Source organism: Oratosquilla oratoria, chromosome 30 (assembly GCF_046742065.1).
Source record: "Oratosquilla oratoria isolate Oo_2021 chromosome 30, ASM4674206v1, whole genome shotgun sequence".
NCBI lineage: Eukaryota > Metazoa > Arthropoda > Malacostraca > Stomatopoda > Squillidae > Oratosquilla > Oratosquilla oratoria.
The window spans coordinates 3,696,997-3,715,039 of record NC_134806.1 but is presented as its reverse complement, the minus strand read 5'-3'; the positions used below and the strand labels follow the sequence as shown (position 1 = coordinate 3,715,039).

Here is an 18,043-nt window from a genome sequence, read left to right as displayed (position 1 = left end):
AACTAGTCTGCCTGGTTAATTGAAAAAAAAAAGTTGAGCACAAAAAACCCTTGCTATACCAAACCTCGTTATACTAGATTTTGCTATATTGACTCAAGTGAGACCAACTGACCATTCGTCTAATATAACGAACAAGGTCGGTGTATGCCGTGCAAGGTTTGGTGTGGAAGGCGGGCTCTTAGAATATTGGAATACCTATGTATGTATAGTACATACTTGCAGCTCTATACCAAACCTTGGTATATGCCGTGCAAGGTTTGGTGTGGATAGCGGGCTCTTAGAAAATTGGAATACCTATGTATGTATGTACTTGCAGCTCTATACCAAACCTCGGTATATGCCATGCAAGGTTTGGTGTGGATGGCAGGCTCTTAGAAAATTGGAATACCTTTGTATGTATAGTATGTACTTGCAGCTCTAATGACCAAACCTTCCCCCAATTAATTTGAAATATTGAGAGTGCATTGGTTGGACAGTGTGTACCAAACTTCCATCTCATTAGTGGACCCAAAGTTCAATATAATAAAACCTTTGGATATATTAAACTTTTGGCTATAAAAACCAAGCTTTCCCTAATTAGTTTGATATATCAAGGGTTTATTCTATGTATACCATAGAACCTCAGTTTTCAACTGCCAGTTGCTGAATCAGTGGCTGTATATATTATTTTCCACCCTTGTTTGGTAGATATTTCACGTATTGAAACTGATTTTGTATTGATTTTCAAGAATAATTGGCCTCTATCACATCACACTGATTTGGCAGAATGTTGGTGGCACCCATTTAGACATGATGTTTACAAGAAAGATATTACTTTCTGATTCTTACCTGTTTCATACATATGCCATCCTCATCTCACAGGCTACTTCTTTCATCTTGTTCTCTTCTCCAAAACAAGCTTCATACCTGCAACCCCAGAAAGCAGAAAGATAACTCAAAATAAAAACATAGAAAATACTCCACCCTTCTCCAATAAAGAAAAAAGCAAAATTCCAATAATCTGGCTGCTTGTTCTTGTTATATATTGTAGTTTACCAGTGTTTTTATTCTTGTGAACAATCTTGTGCCACTGTCTTGGGTAGTAATCTGGAGGAGAGTCCATGTAATTTTCATTATAAAACTTAACAAATCACCAATAGACTCCCTATCATAGACCATCTCCCTCCTTTCCTTCATATCTAAGACCAATTTTAGAAAGAAAGAAAAATCAACTACTACTTTCCAAATCATTATGAATTCTAAGGCCACCCTACCAGCACACTGCTCATGAACTTCACACTAAAAGTCCTAAATTATCTCAGCAAGAAAAATGCCTCTAGATGTAACAGTAATGGTGGCAATAGTTTTAAACAAAGCCTCAGATACATTCCCTAGGCTTACATATCCATGTAAAAAAGATCAGTGATGGACATCTACAGTTATGACATTAAATGGGAGACAAACTTTCTAGCTGGCAGAGAATGCAGAGTATCTCAAAACAGTCATTGATTGGAGACAAACAGATTGTACAATAGAATCCCCCAAGGAGCTCTACTGTTACCAGTGTTGTTCAACTTGTTCACAAGTCATTTCATACCCGAAACCAGGAGCCCAACCTCAAAGTTCTTACATTAGTAGATGACCCAATTAGCATAGCCTGGCACAACAACTACAGAACAGCTGCCAAAAGAATGCAAAAACAACTAGATCAGTGGTTCTCTGCCTGGGGGGGGGGTCCCCGAGGGAGCCATGACAAGAATTTAGGGGGAGCCTGGCTTACTGTTACAAATGAAACATTTATATATAATGTGAGGAATCTGAATGTAAAAAAAACTTCCATCACTGTCATGACAGAAGAAATATTAAATCATTGTTATTGTCAACTCTAATAAAACAATGGGTTTCTCGTCATCAATTTATTTTTATTATTATTATTAGTATTGTCAACTTGGTAATAAAGCAAAGGGTTTCTCATCATCAATTTTTTTTATTAAGAGTATTATTTATTGATATTATTTGTTTATTATTTTTTTCATTTACTTTTTTGCTATGGTAGGATTTGGGAGAAAGATGAAGGGGCCACATGAGTGTTTGGAATTTATGAAGGGGGAATGGAGTGAAAAAGGCTGAGCCACCCTACCGGCACTTTTCTCGTAAACATCACACTACAAGTCCTAAGGGGTTTCAACAAGAAAGCATCTCTAGATATAACAGTAATGGTGATAATAGATTCAGATACAGACACTAGACATGTACTTTTGAAAAATATCATTGATGGACATCTACAACAATGACAAGAAATGGCAGACAAACTTATTAGTTGGCAGAGAGTGCAGAGTACAGACGCTCCTCTACTTATGTTCATTCGTTTTACATTTTTTCGATTTTACGTTTGAACTGACTGTAATTTTTTTTTTTTTTTTTTTTTGAATGAATTTTTTAGTTTAGCGCGCTCTCTGTAGTTCAAATGATACTTACGCATGACGCTGCGTCCATTGTTTACATTGCACAAACGACAGACTGAAAGTGCCTTGCCTCATCATCATCCTCCTCCTCCTCCAACATCTCAATTTATGTTGCTTGAATTTAATTCATTTGAAATTAATGTTATTTTTTTACAATGTTATCTGTATAATTAATGATTTAGGGGTGTTTTGTAAGATATGGTAATAGAATTTACGGATGTATAGTACAGTAACAACTTACGTTCATTTTCAATTTACGTTCGGCCGTTCGGAACATAACTAAAACGTAAGTTGAGGAGCGTCTGTATTTTAAGACATTGAGGATCAAAATATTGTACAGTGAACTACTATCAACAGCATTTTTTAACATGTTTACAAATGACCTTCTTACCCTAAATCTGGAGCACAACAAAGCTCATGTATGTAGATGGCCTAGCTAGCGTAGCCCAACACAGCAGATGTAAAACAGCTGACGAAAACACACAAATAACTAGATGAAATAGAATTGTGTCAGACTCAGAACATAATGGCAGCTTTACTTAAAAATCATTGGGGGTATCACTTATTCCAGACACCCATGAATCAAAGAAACATCCAAGTAAATTAAAACTTCCAAGCACTAACCTGGAAAAAAAAATTGTAAGCCTCACATTTGATATGCATATGTCTTTCAGTTCACATATTAAGATTCATAGTGAATAGGAATAAGAAATTGAACATACTAAGATCATTAACATACACTGGATTTAGCCAGCAGAAAAATCACTGATTTTTGTATACAAGCAGCTCACATGAACCACAACTGACTATGCCTACCCAGCATCCCAACAGTCAAGAATATGAAGACATCCTACAGATGACCTAAAACAAAGCATTAATAATTGAATAAACCAAAACCACCTTTTAAAGCCTCCAGCACTCAAACCAGTATATAACAGCACATGAAGATAATAGGTACATAATTCTGTGCAATAGCCCAAGATTTCACATATACTTTCTATGCTTTATACAAAGGCTGAGCATGCTGACAGGAGACCTTTTGGTCCATAACTAGGTTGGATGTGAAAAATTATAATAATGATAAAATAATCAAGCATCCTACTTCACAGATTATGACTAATTCTCAGTAGTACCCCAGAACACATCAGTGCAAAGACATACACACCCAGATCACATCAGTACAAAGTCATACGCACCTGTATCACATCAGTACAAAGTCATATGCACTTGTATCACATCAGTAGAAAGACATACACATCCAGATCACACTAGTAAAATGATATACATCCAGATCATTTCAGGACAAAGACATACACATCCAGATCACATCAGGACAAAGACATACACATCCAGATCACATCAGGACAGACATACACATCCAGATCACATCAGGACAGACATACACATCCAGATCACATCAGGACAAAGACATACACATCCAGATCACATCAGGACAAAGACAGACACATCCAGATCACAAAACAAGCGCTCCAGTACTGACCCCCAAACTCTCTTTGTAATTCTGCCTACTAAGAAATCACTCCCTGACAGGCAAGAATCACACTGGCACAAGTGTGATCAGGCCACCTCTCGGCACTGAAGAAGTACTGACACAGGATCAGCCTAGCCACAAACTCATATTACCTGTTATTCAATTATCAACACTGAACACCACATCTTACACTGCTGTGCTCTTGCCCTACTCCAAACAATAGCACAACACACCCTCTTTGATGGACATATGGGCCAGGCCTAAGAACCATGATATACTGCAAGGATGACATGGGGAAAACCAATTGATTATTTCAGTCACTTCCCACTTTCACCACCCTCCCAACATCTTTTTCATCTTTCCTTATGCCCAAAGGTTAAGAAAAGAACCTGTATTTCTCTGAAGTCCTAACTTGTCACTCTTGATAAACTGTCTTTGCTCACCACACCTTTCTTTTCAGGTCAACCAGTGATGATGTGAAGGCACCACAGCCCTACATTACCAGGTATGTCTATGCTAAAAGCTATTGAAACCATCTGTGCCCACATATACTATGGTTATAGTCATTCAATTTTCAATAAGGTGATCATGCTCCTTTGCCTGCTGCCATTTGTGCAATATTGGGGATTCTCTGACAAGAGAATCAAATAAGGTTTTTACATGTAGTATGAATAGTTATACTATGTTCATACATGTATTTATCTAGTTGTATCTTATGGGAAGGGGAGCTATGCTTGTGGTGTCCTGTCTTTGTATATCGTAGTGTCTAGTTTGCCTTAAATTCGTGTATAGTTTTTGCACACTATTATTTTACCCAGTTTGTTCCAGATTCACCACTCTTGTTTTTTTTTCTTCTTTTTTTTCAGGTCTCTTCTATAATTATTATTTTTGAGTTTCTTATCATGTCCCCTTGTATTTCTCTTATCCCAATTTAATAAGTCCTCTTTATCAAGGACTTGTGTGCCTTTCATGATTCTGTAAATGGTCAGCAGGTCACCTCTTTCTCTTCATTATTCCAAAGTTGGTCATTTCGATTTAGCCAGTCTCTCTTCATATGACATGTTCATGCATTCTCAAGACATGTGAGGGTCCATTAACTGAGACTAACAACAAATTACATACAGTATGGCAGTCGATGTTGTGTGCAAGAATTTGAGTCATACTGAAGTGGTTAAGTAAGAGGATAACTGGATCTAGAAGTGAGGTTTGGGTACTGAAACCTGGAAAGGAGAACCAAGTACTGTCCCACCACCTCCATGTCTCTTTGAGTGCCAAGAATAATGGCAGTGACTGAGGCTAACAACATATTCACTCACCTTCTTTCCCACTAACAACCAATAACTTCTTTTTCTTCCATCTAATAACCATAAGCTGACTGGTGGTGGTGCGTAACTTGGGCCAGGAGATGTGATCCCAGGAAACCCTTAGTCACAACCCACACAGAATGTGGTGTCACCTTAGTGGTTGCTCTTTGTAAGGATGGGGAGTAGCACATGGGGAAGGGGCTAGAAGGTGTCCTAAACAGGCCTCCCCCAACCTAAAGAAGCAGGGTTATTGGCCCCAGTATGGTCACCTAGAATGTAGTAAGGATATTGACAATGATGATAAAACAGCAACATTGGGTGAGCAAGATCTCTCCCAAAACTAAAGTCCTTCCATTGTACTCCTGACAACCCCCCCAGCTCAAGAATAAACTAGAATGGTAATGTCAAAGCAACTACCCTACCTTCTCCACATAGGGTAATACTTGCCACTGTAGGCATAATCAAAAGACCCAAATACCACTGTCAGTAACTACAACCTGGATCCTACCAAGATATTGCATTCTGGAGCCTCCGCAGCTCTGCAACTAACTTGGCCCATACTCAGATGAAGTGAACCCTAATTTGGACTACCCAAGATTCTTGGACCTGAAATCTTCTAACATTGATTCTATAACAAAGAAATGTTCAATGAGAATATACAATCACTTTAAAAACCAATATGGAATTCCCCATATTATGTGGCACCTAGGAGAACCCCTAAAAATGATTTGAGGTGCCCCATTTAAAACAACTCTATGAGAATAGTCCACATTTCACCTCTACAATACCAAACTTAATAAAATAAGGGAAAGCTTAGTGAAACAATAAGTGTACAGAGTTCAGAAAACCATAAATGGTACAAAATCAATGATCCAACACTAATACTATACTTCAATTAAACCCAGCTTCCAATCTACCTAGTTGTAGTATATTTAAGAAATACTATCCATGCCCATGTCATTGCTTCAACTGCCAGCACTTTGGACACACTAAACAATGATGCTACCTAGGAGGTATATGCCTATGTTGCTTAGCCCTCACCAGTGGTGCCCCACATATCAAGTCAAATGTATAAATTGCAAGCTAGACCACCCTACATCCTCAGATTGCACAGTACAGCAATATGTAAAGGAAGTACTCTGTATTAGGGACTTGGAATGCATCAATCCTAAAGAAACTGAAAACAAGTACAATTCAAGATAACCAGACCAAAAGTCGTATATGCACTACCACCACAGTTTGGACCCCCCAGTTCCACTTAACAACTACACTAAGGGAGACCACCCACATAATACAAGAATCCCATGCACAAAATGCTACATTACCCTCATCAATAACATTAGGATCCACAGCCCAACCACACACCCTAGATTTGTCTAAAGCAAATGAGCCTCAAATCCAACCCCAATGCCATTCAGCATACCAAAATTTCCTCAACAACAAACCTATTCAACACCTCACACCCCACCTGAATAGCTGTAGTCATCCTAAGAAAAAAGAGAATACAAGACCCTTCTATATAAACACCCACCTTCACCAGTCCATTATGACTCTCCCATTAGCCCATTCGTCTGGTCCCATTATCCACCCCAAGACTTACAACCCTTCCACTCCAAGAAAAGATTAACTCTCCTGGAGAAATCATAGAACACATAATGGAGTGCATCAGTCATACCACACCAGTGAACTTCCCACCCAACAACACCAACAAATGCCAAGGGCTTCTTCACCTTTATGGACGTTGGTCTGCTTCAGACCTTTTTTTTTTTTTTTTTTTTTTCTAATTGAGCTAGCTGATTTTTTTTTTTACTGAAAGTCATGCTCATTATTGTAGTCATTATGACCAAATTTCATTGAAGTCTGTCAATAGATATTGTACTTGAACAATAAAAACCTCATTGTTCAAAAATACTCTGTATTCAAACTGCCACTAATCAATCTCCAGTTATTTGAACTTGGATTTTTTTTTTTTTTTTTTTTTTTTTCCATTGTTATAATTATCAACACACTAAACATGTGTAGGTTCAGTTCTTATTTTTTGCTCTACTGATATATTTAGCTCCACAGATTTTTTAACAGTTTATAACATAATCCTTCTAGAAAGTCCAATATTCTACACATCATAATAAAAGTCATTCAGAATGTAGAATAAGGTGTCAGCTTTCAAATACAAAAAGAATAATGCAAGTAGACCAAGAATTGTGAGGGTAGTATTATTCTGAATGACATTTTAGGGGAGGGGACAAAAGTGGACTTACAAGTTTACCTTGAGATTTTTACACTCCAGGCATCAGTGTAAAGGGATTGCTGAAATATGCAGAGAAATTATTCAACAATTTATTTTCGGGACTGCTCGGACAGACAGTCTAGGGAACGACAACAACAACAACAACAACAACAATTTATTTTTCAAATAAAGACATTCAAAGTGTTTCTAAAGTTAGAGATTGGTACAGAGACCTCACCCCTAGGGCTATCTGGAAATGGTATCTGACACTGGCAAGGATTTAGTTCTACCAGGGGCTGGCCTCTTCCTCATCCAGGTACTGCTCTTAGCCAGGATCATCAGCAGCCTAGAAGTCTCTTGCAGTATACTGGGGCTCAGGATCCATCAGTTTAACCTCTTACTGGATTTTGATGGATATACTTCCTCTTGGAGTGAACAGGAGGGGATGACTGAGGATGAGATGGATGGATGGGGTAAAATGGGCATTGAGAAAGAGGGGGGTGTCTGTTGAGGAAGGAAGGGAGAAGACAGAAGATAGGGGCAAGTGGAAAGTGGTTGTGTATGGATGATGCTGTGATGCATGGAAGGGAGTGGGTGGTGGATGGGGAGGATAGGAAGTGGTTATGTGTGAATGACATATTGATGAAGCCCAAAGGGATTTTCCCCTGTCTTCTCTTTTTCTGCATGAGGGGATAGAGAGAGAGGGTCACTGATTAAATGAAGCAGCCTTGCTGTGGATGTGCTGTGTCTTACTGTATTACTTCTGACCCAGGGCAATGATCGAGATGCAGGGAGGAGCCAAGAAAAGAGTGAGGGAGGGAGCAATGGTGAATGGGAGTGGAATGTGTGGGGATTAGATAGGTAGGAGCCTTTTGAATTTGGCTACCTTTCTTGTAAGGGGGAAAATGTCCTTGGTATATGTATGTACTTGCTCTTGTTCTTCATACATCTTCTCCAGCTGGCAGAGTACTCTGGCATTTGCAGTATCAAATTCTGGACCCAGGTTCCCTGCTTTGTACCCAGTGTTATAATTGAATACAGCCTGGGCAATAGCAAAGTTCAAAATAACCTTGCCCTGGCTCTCGACTTTTTGGCACAGTTTCCAGGTCCGTCAGTGAAGAGACTCATTAAGGTTCTGGGTCTTGCCTTGCAAGCATCTTCCTAGGAGTCTTTCTTCTGTTAGTCTGTCATATACTGCCTTGATCTTGAGGGCCAAATCCTTTTCAACATTGATTCTGATCTTCATAATGTTGTGGGAGGGCATAGGTGTCAGCCTCAGTGTTGGTGCTTTACTTTATGAAATGAATGTGTTGTTCTGCTGCTGCTGCCTCTACTTTTTTTTCTGCTCTTCCTCTTCCTTCTGCTTTTTTGTCGCAGTTGACTTCCAGAAGTCTAGTATAGCTATGGGTGGTGTCACTTGTGTCAGCTGGTGTGTAGCAACAGTTGATGGAAAGTGACAGCAATAGCTTTCTCTTATTTATGCTTCTTATTTATGCCTGATTTTCTCCCCTTCTCTGCTGTAGCCCTCCTCTGCTTTGATGGTCTAGGTATTTTGAACACTTGTAATTGTTTGTAGGATGTGAGAAGCCTAGTGGAAACAAAGAAAATGCAGTGCATAATAAATGTCAATACAGCCATGTGGACTGCACATGCACCATTACTCACATTGTGGCAGTAATTGATGCGCTCCTCCTCCTCTCAAACACATACACACACACCACAGTGTTGCTGTCAAATATATTACCTAAAAGGACAAAGTAAAAGAGAGCAAAGCTACAGTCAAAACAATAGCAACCTAAAATCTTGTGTTTTGTTGCCACATGTAAACAGAAGGTTGCCAGCATGTGATATTTATAATGAAATGATAATTATCCATAGTAAGAATTGCTGTATGATTTTAAAACTTCAGGACATTGTTGCCAATGCTTGAAAATATTTTTCAACAAGTATTATTTTTTTTCCATTATTTTTACTTGAACATGAGGGGATGTCCTAGGATGAGGTGGATGGATGGGGTGAAGGGGGGCTTTAGGGAAGAGGGGAATGTCTGTTGAGGAAGGACGGGAGAGGACAGAAGACGGGTGAATGGAGAATGGTTGTATATGGATGATGTTGTGATGCATGAGTTGGAATGGGCGGGGGATGGGGGGTGAGGTAGTATGTGTGAGCAAAATTTGACGCAGCCCGAAGGGATTTCTCCCCGTCCTCTCCTTTTATGCATGGGGGGACAGAGAGGGGGGGTCGCCGATTTAATGAAGCAGCCTTGCTGTGGATGTGCCGTGTCTTGCAACACTGCTTCTGACCCAGGGCAGTGGACAAGGTGCAGGGATGATCTGTCATCCAGGAAGTTCTAAGATAAGAGGGAGGGTGGAGGGGTGTGGAGTGTATTCAGGGATGGAATGGATGGGAATGATTTTGTGCCTTTTCCTTTTTGGCTACCTCCCTTATAAGGGGGAAGAAGCCTTGGTATATGTATGTATGTATTTTATTTTATTTATTTATTTATTTTTTTGTACTACTATAAAGCGGACTGACATCCTTAACCTCTTCTATATGATGAAGCCTATGTAGGTGTCATTAGGCCAGCATCAGTGTCTTGATTATTCTATAGTTGTAGCTGAGTGACCCCTGTATGCTGCCTGTAAGAATTTGATTTGTATTGAAGAGGTGGGGGGTAGCTAATCAAGGGATGCATGCACTCCTTATCATTCCACCCCCATTGTTTTCCTCTCATCTTAGCTCCGACCTAGATATTTTTTGCATCCAACCTAGATATGGATCAAAAGGTCTCCTGTTGGCATGCTCCGCCTTTGTAATCCTTTGTAATCCTTATGGATAAAGGGTCGTCCTGGTCTCCTACCCACTGCATAGGTCAGAAGCAATGCAGCAAGACACAGTACATCCACAGAAGGGCTGCTTCACTTACACATCAACCCTTCCTCCTTGTCCTCTCATGCAGAAAATAGAGAGGACAGTGAGAAACCCCTTTGGGCTGTATGAACATATCCATATGCAAGCCAGCTCCACTCACACCTATCTCTTGCATAACAGACATTCCCCTGTCACCCCATCCATCCATCTAATCTTTGGCCATTCCTTCAAGTTCACTACATCCACCTCTGCATAGAATTGGGTTCCTTTAATTTTCAAAGGGAGGATTTTGGTGTTTGTATGCAGGTGTCTAATAAGTGTGGTTTTGGTGCATCCTGCTTTCTGGGGTGAAGCATCCATTGTTATTTTTTTTAGCTATTGTTCCAGTTTGTATAGGTAGGTTTGGTTTCTTTGTTGTTATTTTGTACTTACTGTGATGGGTTACTACTGTCAAATCCTCTGCATATGAGAGAAGATTGTTGTATAGTTCGGGTTCTGGAGTTGTTGTTGTTGTTGTCGTTCCATAGACTGTCTGTCCGAGCAGTCCCGTCTCCCCAAGGAATGCCACAGCCAAGATGGGTTCTGGAGTTGTTGATATCACTTGTGAAGAGGTTGAATAGTAATGGTGAAGTATTACATCTTGAGGGACTCCATTGTATAGCATTTCTGTACCTGAGATTTGCTTATTTTGGGCTACTTTGTATTGTCTTTCAGTCTATAACAACAGTAAACAAGATTGGGAGCAAATAGACAATCACTCTGGAACTTATACCAGGCTCTTGTGCAGAGCAAACTTGACTGGATGTCATGTCTACATCTCTGCTATACCTATAGCCCTCCAAATGCTAGAACCTATATCCCTCCCCTGGATACTGCACCTTAATATCAAGATCATGAGTATCTCCTACCAACCCAGTCTCCCACATGATTGCAACCTCAACTACTCATCAAGAATTCAACAATTATCTGCATAATGCTCATCTGTTTAGCAAGAGAATGGTTGACCTCCTCTCTACACTGGAAATTGCTGACAAAATCCTCCCCACAACAATGCCTAATCAAGCCCATTGGCTACTTCCTCCAATACTGTTCTGCCTCACTTTAGCCAACTTAAAGGATAAGCACACAACATATGTATTACTTTGCATAAATGTATGGTAAATCACATATAGAAACTAAAAGTATATGTGTGTATGTGTGTGTATATATATATACACACACACACACATTTTACCCTGTATTGCAAAATTGAACAAGGCAGACTAGACATTAACAGAATATTTCTTAGAATAAAAATTCTATTTTGAGCAAAAGTAACTGGTCAGGATCAGTTGATCTCACTGGGGATGAACTTGGAGATCATGATATCATGCCTGGATCGCAAAGGTATATGTTTGAACCCACACAGGGACATTAGTGATGGTAATTACTTCAGGTCAGACTCTGAACATGCTGAAGATGACCAAAACAAAGGGGAAAACTATGCATTATTGGACAAAATAGGTGCACAGGATGCACACAACTTTGTGGTTCGTACCTTTTATTGTCTTCAATGTCCATGGCTCTTTATTCAGCTTGGCAGAACCTCATGATTCAGTAAAAGTTGAGTAACAGTGATCCTGGCAATTGCTTGTGTTTACATTCTTATTTTACATACACCAAGTAGGCCAAAAAACAAAGTCAAATTATTGATTATTATAGGTAAGTAGGTGTATTTACAATTTTTTAAACAAAACCTCTTACTTGTAACAGTACCTCATAAAAATATCTTCACGACTGCATTCAGTCTAACTCACAATACATCATCTTTTCTTTTAAGGAAGTACAGATACATAGCATACTGCCAGCTTGTCAAGTGGGTTACCAAAGAAAGGGAAAAAAGTGTCACTGCTTGCATGTGAACTAGAGGTTTCGAGTACCCAAGGCTTGAAAAGTTAGTTTTGTAGTGTCAACGTATGATTCACTTTGTGGAATATCTGTTGAACCTTGTTTCATAACTTTACATGTCTTGAAATTTCACAGGTTGTTCATATGGAACACAGAGTGTGTCACATTTGACTGTTCATGACCTTGACATTACTTGTACACCAGTGTTGGACAAGCAACAGTTTATTCACATAGCATGAAAAGGTGATTTTGAGAGATGGTTTACAATGTATGATGTTGTACAGTATATATTAGAAATGAAGGTATACTTTTTGTCCTTTCCATTCATTAACTGGTTTTGACCAGTGCGCAGATTTTGGAAATTTATTTTTTACACAACATGAGCATATGATGAGTGAGCCCATTGTGAAAACCTATCTGCACTAGTTCCATGACCAGAGTGTTCCTTGTATCCAGATTCATCAAACTGTAGGAACCATATTTGGCCAAATGGCCAGGGGTGTCTGATCTGCTGTCACCTCCAACAACTAAAGGTGTCATAGCATTCTTTGTTAGATAGATGACAACCTCATGCTCTACATCCCACACTGACTGTACTGCAGACCATGGGAACAATGACTGGTGCTTGAAATATGTATTGTAGTGGATGGACTGGCAACCTAGAAAACTGAAAACTTGTAACATTGCCAGGAATGGCACCAACAAAGAGAATGGAACTTGATAACAGGATGTTACCTGCTGGTGTCTTATGGTAATAGGGTTTACTATCTCATGATCTGAAAGCATTGAAAATAATTATGTGAATTCTTTCAAACTAAACAAAACAGCAAATTGTCATTATTTATTTTATGTTTAGTGCAAGTTACCAGTACAAACTCAAATGGTTCAAGTCTGTCTCTAATGTGAACACAAAAATTTCATACAGTAATGAGGTAATAACTCTTGGTCGATGAATAATATTATCTTGCAAATCCACTTTTTTGACACACATTTGGTTTACAATAATAAATGTGCCCTTCATCTCAAGTAGCCTGTTAGATTTTGAGCTGCCCTGCAGACAGGGCAAATGGCAAACAGCTGTATCAAGCATGAATAGAAGATGTACTTCTCTGACACTGTCATCACTTGTGTTCCTGAAAAGACACAAATGAAAATAATATTGTCATGACTGGGTAGCTGGGATGATTGATTACAAAACCTTGTGCAGACAGGCAGTTGCTCATAATTGTAAAATTACACTCATTTAACCTCATTTTGAATGTACATTGAGTCCTCGTTATACGGTACATATGTGTTCCTGAAAACCTTACCGCAAATTTAAATTACCGTATACCGAACCCAAGTTTCGACTTATGGCAGACATACCTTCTCCTTGCTCTTTCCTCTTAAAAATATCTAATTTTACCTCCAAAACACGAGTGGATGCCATATCTGTGAATTTTTCTTACCCTATATAGAATCGAGGGTAGTAATTACCAAATACTGTAACTGTGAATTTACTGGATAAAGAATTACTGTATAAGGAGGACTCACTGTACTCTTCATCATCAGTACCAGCCTGACTCTTGGATTCTGTTTCAGGCTCTTACTCAGGATCATCATCTACAGATGTCTCATCATCATCATCATCCATCTCAAATTTGCTTGATGATTCATAGGTTTCCATAACCTTGCTTGCCAAAGTCTCTGGTTTTAGATCAGCCTTGAGTCTGTTTTGCATGAGCACTGTATAGGGTTAATTTGAATACCTGAAAGTAATGTAGATCAAATGGGTGTTCAGCTTCAAGTAGAAATGATGAACTGAAAATTATATGTAGATGTATTATTCTTATTCCTCCAAATTAATTGTCAAGTTCACTAGAACAAAAACACAGGGATCAAGTTAACTTGCCAACTGATTGTACAAGAGGACGAATTTCCACCCTAACTGATCAATGTTTTTCTCATCTACTCATACTTTTGACAGTCTGTACTACAGCATCTTCACAGGTGTTGAGAACTGGCTCAGGCTCAGGATCAGCCTCAGACTTGAGATACTAGGGTCTTCAGCAGCTTTCAGTGCCTCATCATTTGTCTGAAATATGAAGTGCTCTGGCCATTAAAATTTACATCAGACTATAAGAAATATAGGCCTAGGGATACATACTGCAAAAAACACTAATTCAAGGAGGTAGACCTAGACCTATATACCTCCATGGGATGTCATTTTCATAGTTCATGCATCATATCATGACATTGACATGTCTTTCAGCTAGTTTTTCCTGAGAAATTAATTTCACCAAATGTACAAATGAAAATCATTTACCCTTTTTCTGTTCCTTTTGGGTAATAGACTTCTAATTTTAAGTGTCTATGCAATTGTTTGGGCTGGAGTAGTACATGCCATTGGCAGTGATAACTTGGCTCTTGCGGGTGGGAAAGATTGTCCCATGTCTTGGACTTTTAGGCATTGGGTCTGGATTTGGAGGAGCATGATCAACTAACCCTCAGTGTGTCTTTTATCGCTGCCTCTTGATCACTGGTTTGTAAATGCTGAATGTAACCAGTCATGAAGTGCCCCAATTGTACATAAAATCTGCTCAGGTTTGAGAAATGACAGAGGACTTTTGTCTCTCAGGTGACCTGACTGGGTTCAGCAACTCAAAACCACCAATGCCCTTTACTTTTGATTTGCTACAATTCTAAACTACATATCATCTTCCTCCCCGTTTCTCGACCATTTGGACATGGTCTAAATGGAGGGAAATTGAGGAAAAAAATTAGCGAAAGATTCATAACGCAGTTCTGCATGTCTTATGTACTGCAAATGGGGGCATTGTTTTTAGATACATGTTATTACTTCATCAACATGGAGACCACTATTCCCAACTTGTAGCAGAGGATTCGTTTAGGTGAAATAAAAACGCCAATAAAAACATAAGAAAACTAGGATGATGGAAAAACAAATTTAATCTATTTATTTAGTCAATTGGGAAATTTTAGGTTTGAAAGTTGGGATGTGCTAATCCTTTAACAACAGATCAAATGCCAGCTGAATCATCCAAGTTTCTTTCCTACCTGTCTACCCATTTGATAAATAACAACATATACACTCTTGTGTTCCATTTAGACCAGAGTGGGTTATACAGTAGTCCCCAAGTGAAACAAGATAGGGATCTCTCATCATCCCCTCAATCTACAGTTTAACTCGTCACTTTCCTCTCTGCATATATTATTCACAACTCCTCCCCCTCCCTCAGCCTCTATAGTCATTTCAGGTTCACGAAGTACCGTTCTAGCAATATTCACCTTCAAGCCCCACCACCCATTGGTCTACAAAATCCATTTGTGGATCATCTAAGTCTCCTCATATTTAAAAATTGGATCTCTTTGCCTTGGGCCATCTGTGTCAGTGACAATAAACAGGTTGACAAGGCTCATAAGGCGGTATCCATCACTTTCAGCGCCTCCACTCAGCTGGTAGTAAAAGACTCGTATTTATTCGTCCGATCAGCAACAATAAACCATATAAGAATATTGGGCGCAGGGAACGCGCAACAAAAATTTAAAAACGATCAGGTCCCACGTGCACTCCCACATCAACGTACCGACGCATTGAAACTGTACACGCACGCCAAAGTCGTTCTCGCGTCACACGTGCTTACCAAATGGCAGGAAGCAACCCTTCCATTTACAAATTTAAAGCTTCCCACACTATACCATACACCACAGCAATGACCGATTTATTCAGCACTCCACAAAGACCTACTCTCGACAATAAGATAACATTGAATTATATAATCCTGGACGACTAAACATTAACATCATTAACGTCCTTCCACAACTTTCTTAAAAAAAAAAGAAAAAAAAAAAGTGGGGTCTAGATTATATCTTCGACAAGTGGACCGACAAATGAAATATACTCGGCCGATAACAACACGAGATGGTCTATAATGATAGAAGTGCCGGAAACTTCAGTCCTTAACAAGTTAGCCTTCGTGATGAGACGGGTGGGTATAACTGCTGGTATGTATTTGGTGTTCAATGAAAGAGGCGTGATAGGTGTTCTTCATGGGAGTATTATATTCATATGTTTGTGGGCAGAATGGCTATGTATTGGCATCAAGTTAAAGGTTCAAACTAAGGAAAACTGGTAGTGGGTTGAAGGGGGGGGATGTGATGAACGTGAAGGTACTGCCAGACGTAGAACTGATTAGACGGTTCGCATTCAAGACACCGGAGAAGGGCGCGGTGTGAATTTCTGGCGCGAAAGATAATGAAAAACAAATACATGAACGTGATCGCAATCGGGTTTCGGAGCGATAGTGTCGCAAGAATAAGTAGAGGCTGCGACTAGAGCTGCCACGGCCACTGTCTGTGCTCCTTTTGGCAAGCTACTGCTTGTGTTAACAAGAAAGGCCTGGCGGAGGGAAGGAATGTGTTGGTACAGTACCGACTGGCCTTGATATAAGCAAAGGTATGCTGTAGAAATGAAGGTGCCAGAGAAATATGCGAACCGAAAGAGAGACAGGAGGGGAAGAAGATTGAGGAAGAGGAAGAAGAGGGCACAGAGGGTGTTGCCACTTATGTGTAAAGTATCTTGCAGCCAGCCAGCCATGGGATGGGGAGGGCGAGAATGCGATGCATCGGGTTGGTTGTTTCACGTTGTGTAGTACTTCATGGAAGGTATGATGCATATGGGCTGGGCTGGTACACCAGAGCCCCACCCGACGTGCAGTGCCGTCATGTATTGATCGCTCCCTCCCCTCACTCTCGTTCCTTCTTCCTCCCTCCCGTTACCTCCCCTTCCCATCTTGCGCTCTCCCATCATCATCATCATCCTCCCACCTGTAACTTCCTCAGTGTTCTCTTCGTTCCATCCCACCTACTTCTGCCATAATAACGTCCTCCTCCTCCTCCTCCTCCTGCTCATGCCCGTTCCCGTGTCACTTGTATTTTTGTCGTGGTAACATTGCTCTGCATGATACTCCTTTTGTAGCAAGAAAAGTAACGCCTTGCACTTAAATATTTCTGATTGCTGTCGCCTGTCCATTATATCCATCATCTGGACACCACGTCAATAGTTAAAGTGTTATATATTGACACGGGACGATACTGCAAGGCTGTCTGCGAGGCACCGTGGTGATGAGAGGGTTATCAGCTTGTCCGAGTCAACCCACCGATGCCCCTAATAACCTAATTCATTGTACTTATGAGCTGTATTCCAAATGCTGCCGCCGGATTTTTTTTTCTCTAGGTTGTTTAACCTATCTCGGCAACCCCAAAGATACCTGGTTCACGCCAGATAATTTTATTCGTTATCTTGGCGTTCCGTCAGTAACGAAGGGATTTTGGCTCTGGTATTCAACCAGTGGCGCAGAGTGATTTTGTTATGTTGCGCACATGGATACTCTCCACGCACACACGTACACACACACAATCACACGGCTCGGTGGCGTAGTGGTTAGAGTTCCCGGCAGCCACTACGGCGGTCCGGGTTCGAATCCCGCCCAAGGGTGAAATAATTTCAGTATCTACGCTGCGAGTTGTTACTCCAACTCTCGGGCGGGGAGTTGGGTGTATGTGTACGGTCACAGTATTAACCATAGATCGGTCATATATGACCTCTGGGTTCTCTCTTGGTAGGAAAATAACTGCCGATCCCGAGTCCAACACGTAATCCAAGACCATGGTGAATCACACACACACACGCACAGAGTGGTGGATATCTGGGATAAATTAGATGAGGCAACAGTGTGTGCAAATACTATTCAAGAGTTTAAGAACAAACTTGATGCAGAAAGATACAAAGACGGGTCACTATGAGCATATCCCTTCC

At 40.1% G+C, this 18,043-nt stretch overlaps 1 protein-coding gene across 1 annotated transcript in view; it reads left to right on the top strand.

The window, feature by feature from the left end:
• Positions 1-18,043, top strand: part of Snrk (SNF related kinase) — a 74,010-nt gene that overhangs the window by 19,146 nt on the left and 36,821 nt on the right. The window contains exon 2 of the mRNA XM_076212458.1: positions 4,397-4,441. The gene's annotated coding sequence lies outside the window, so the exon portion shown is untranslated. The remainder of the gene's footprint in view (positions 1-4,396; positions 4,442-18,043) is intronic.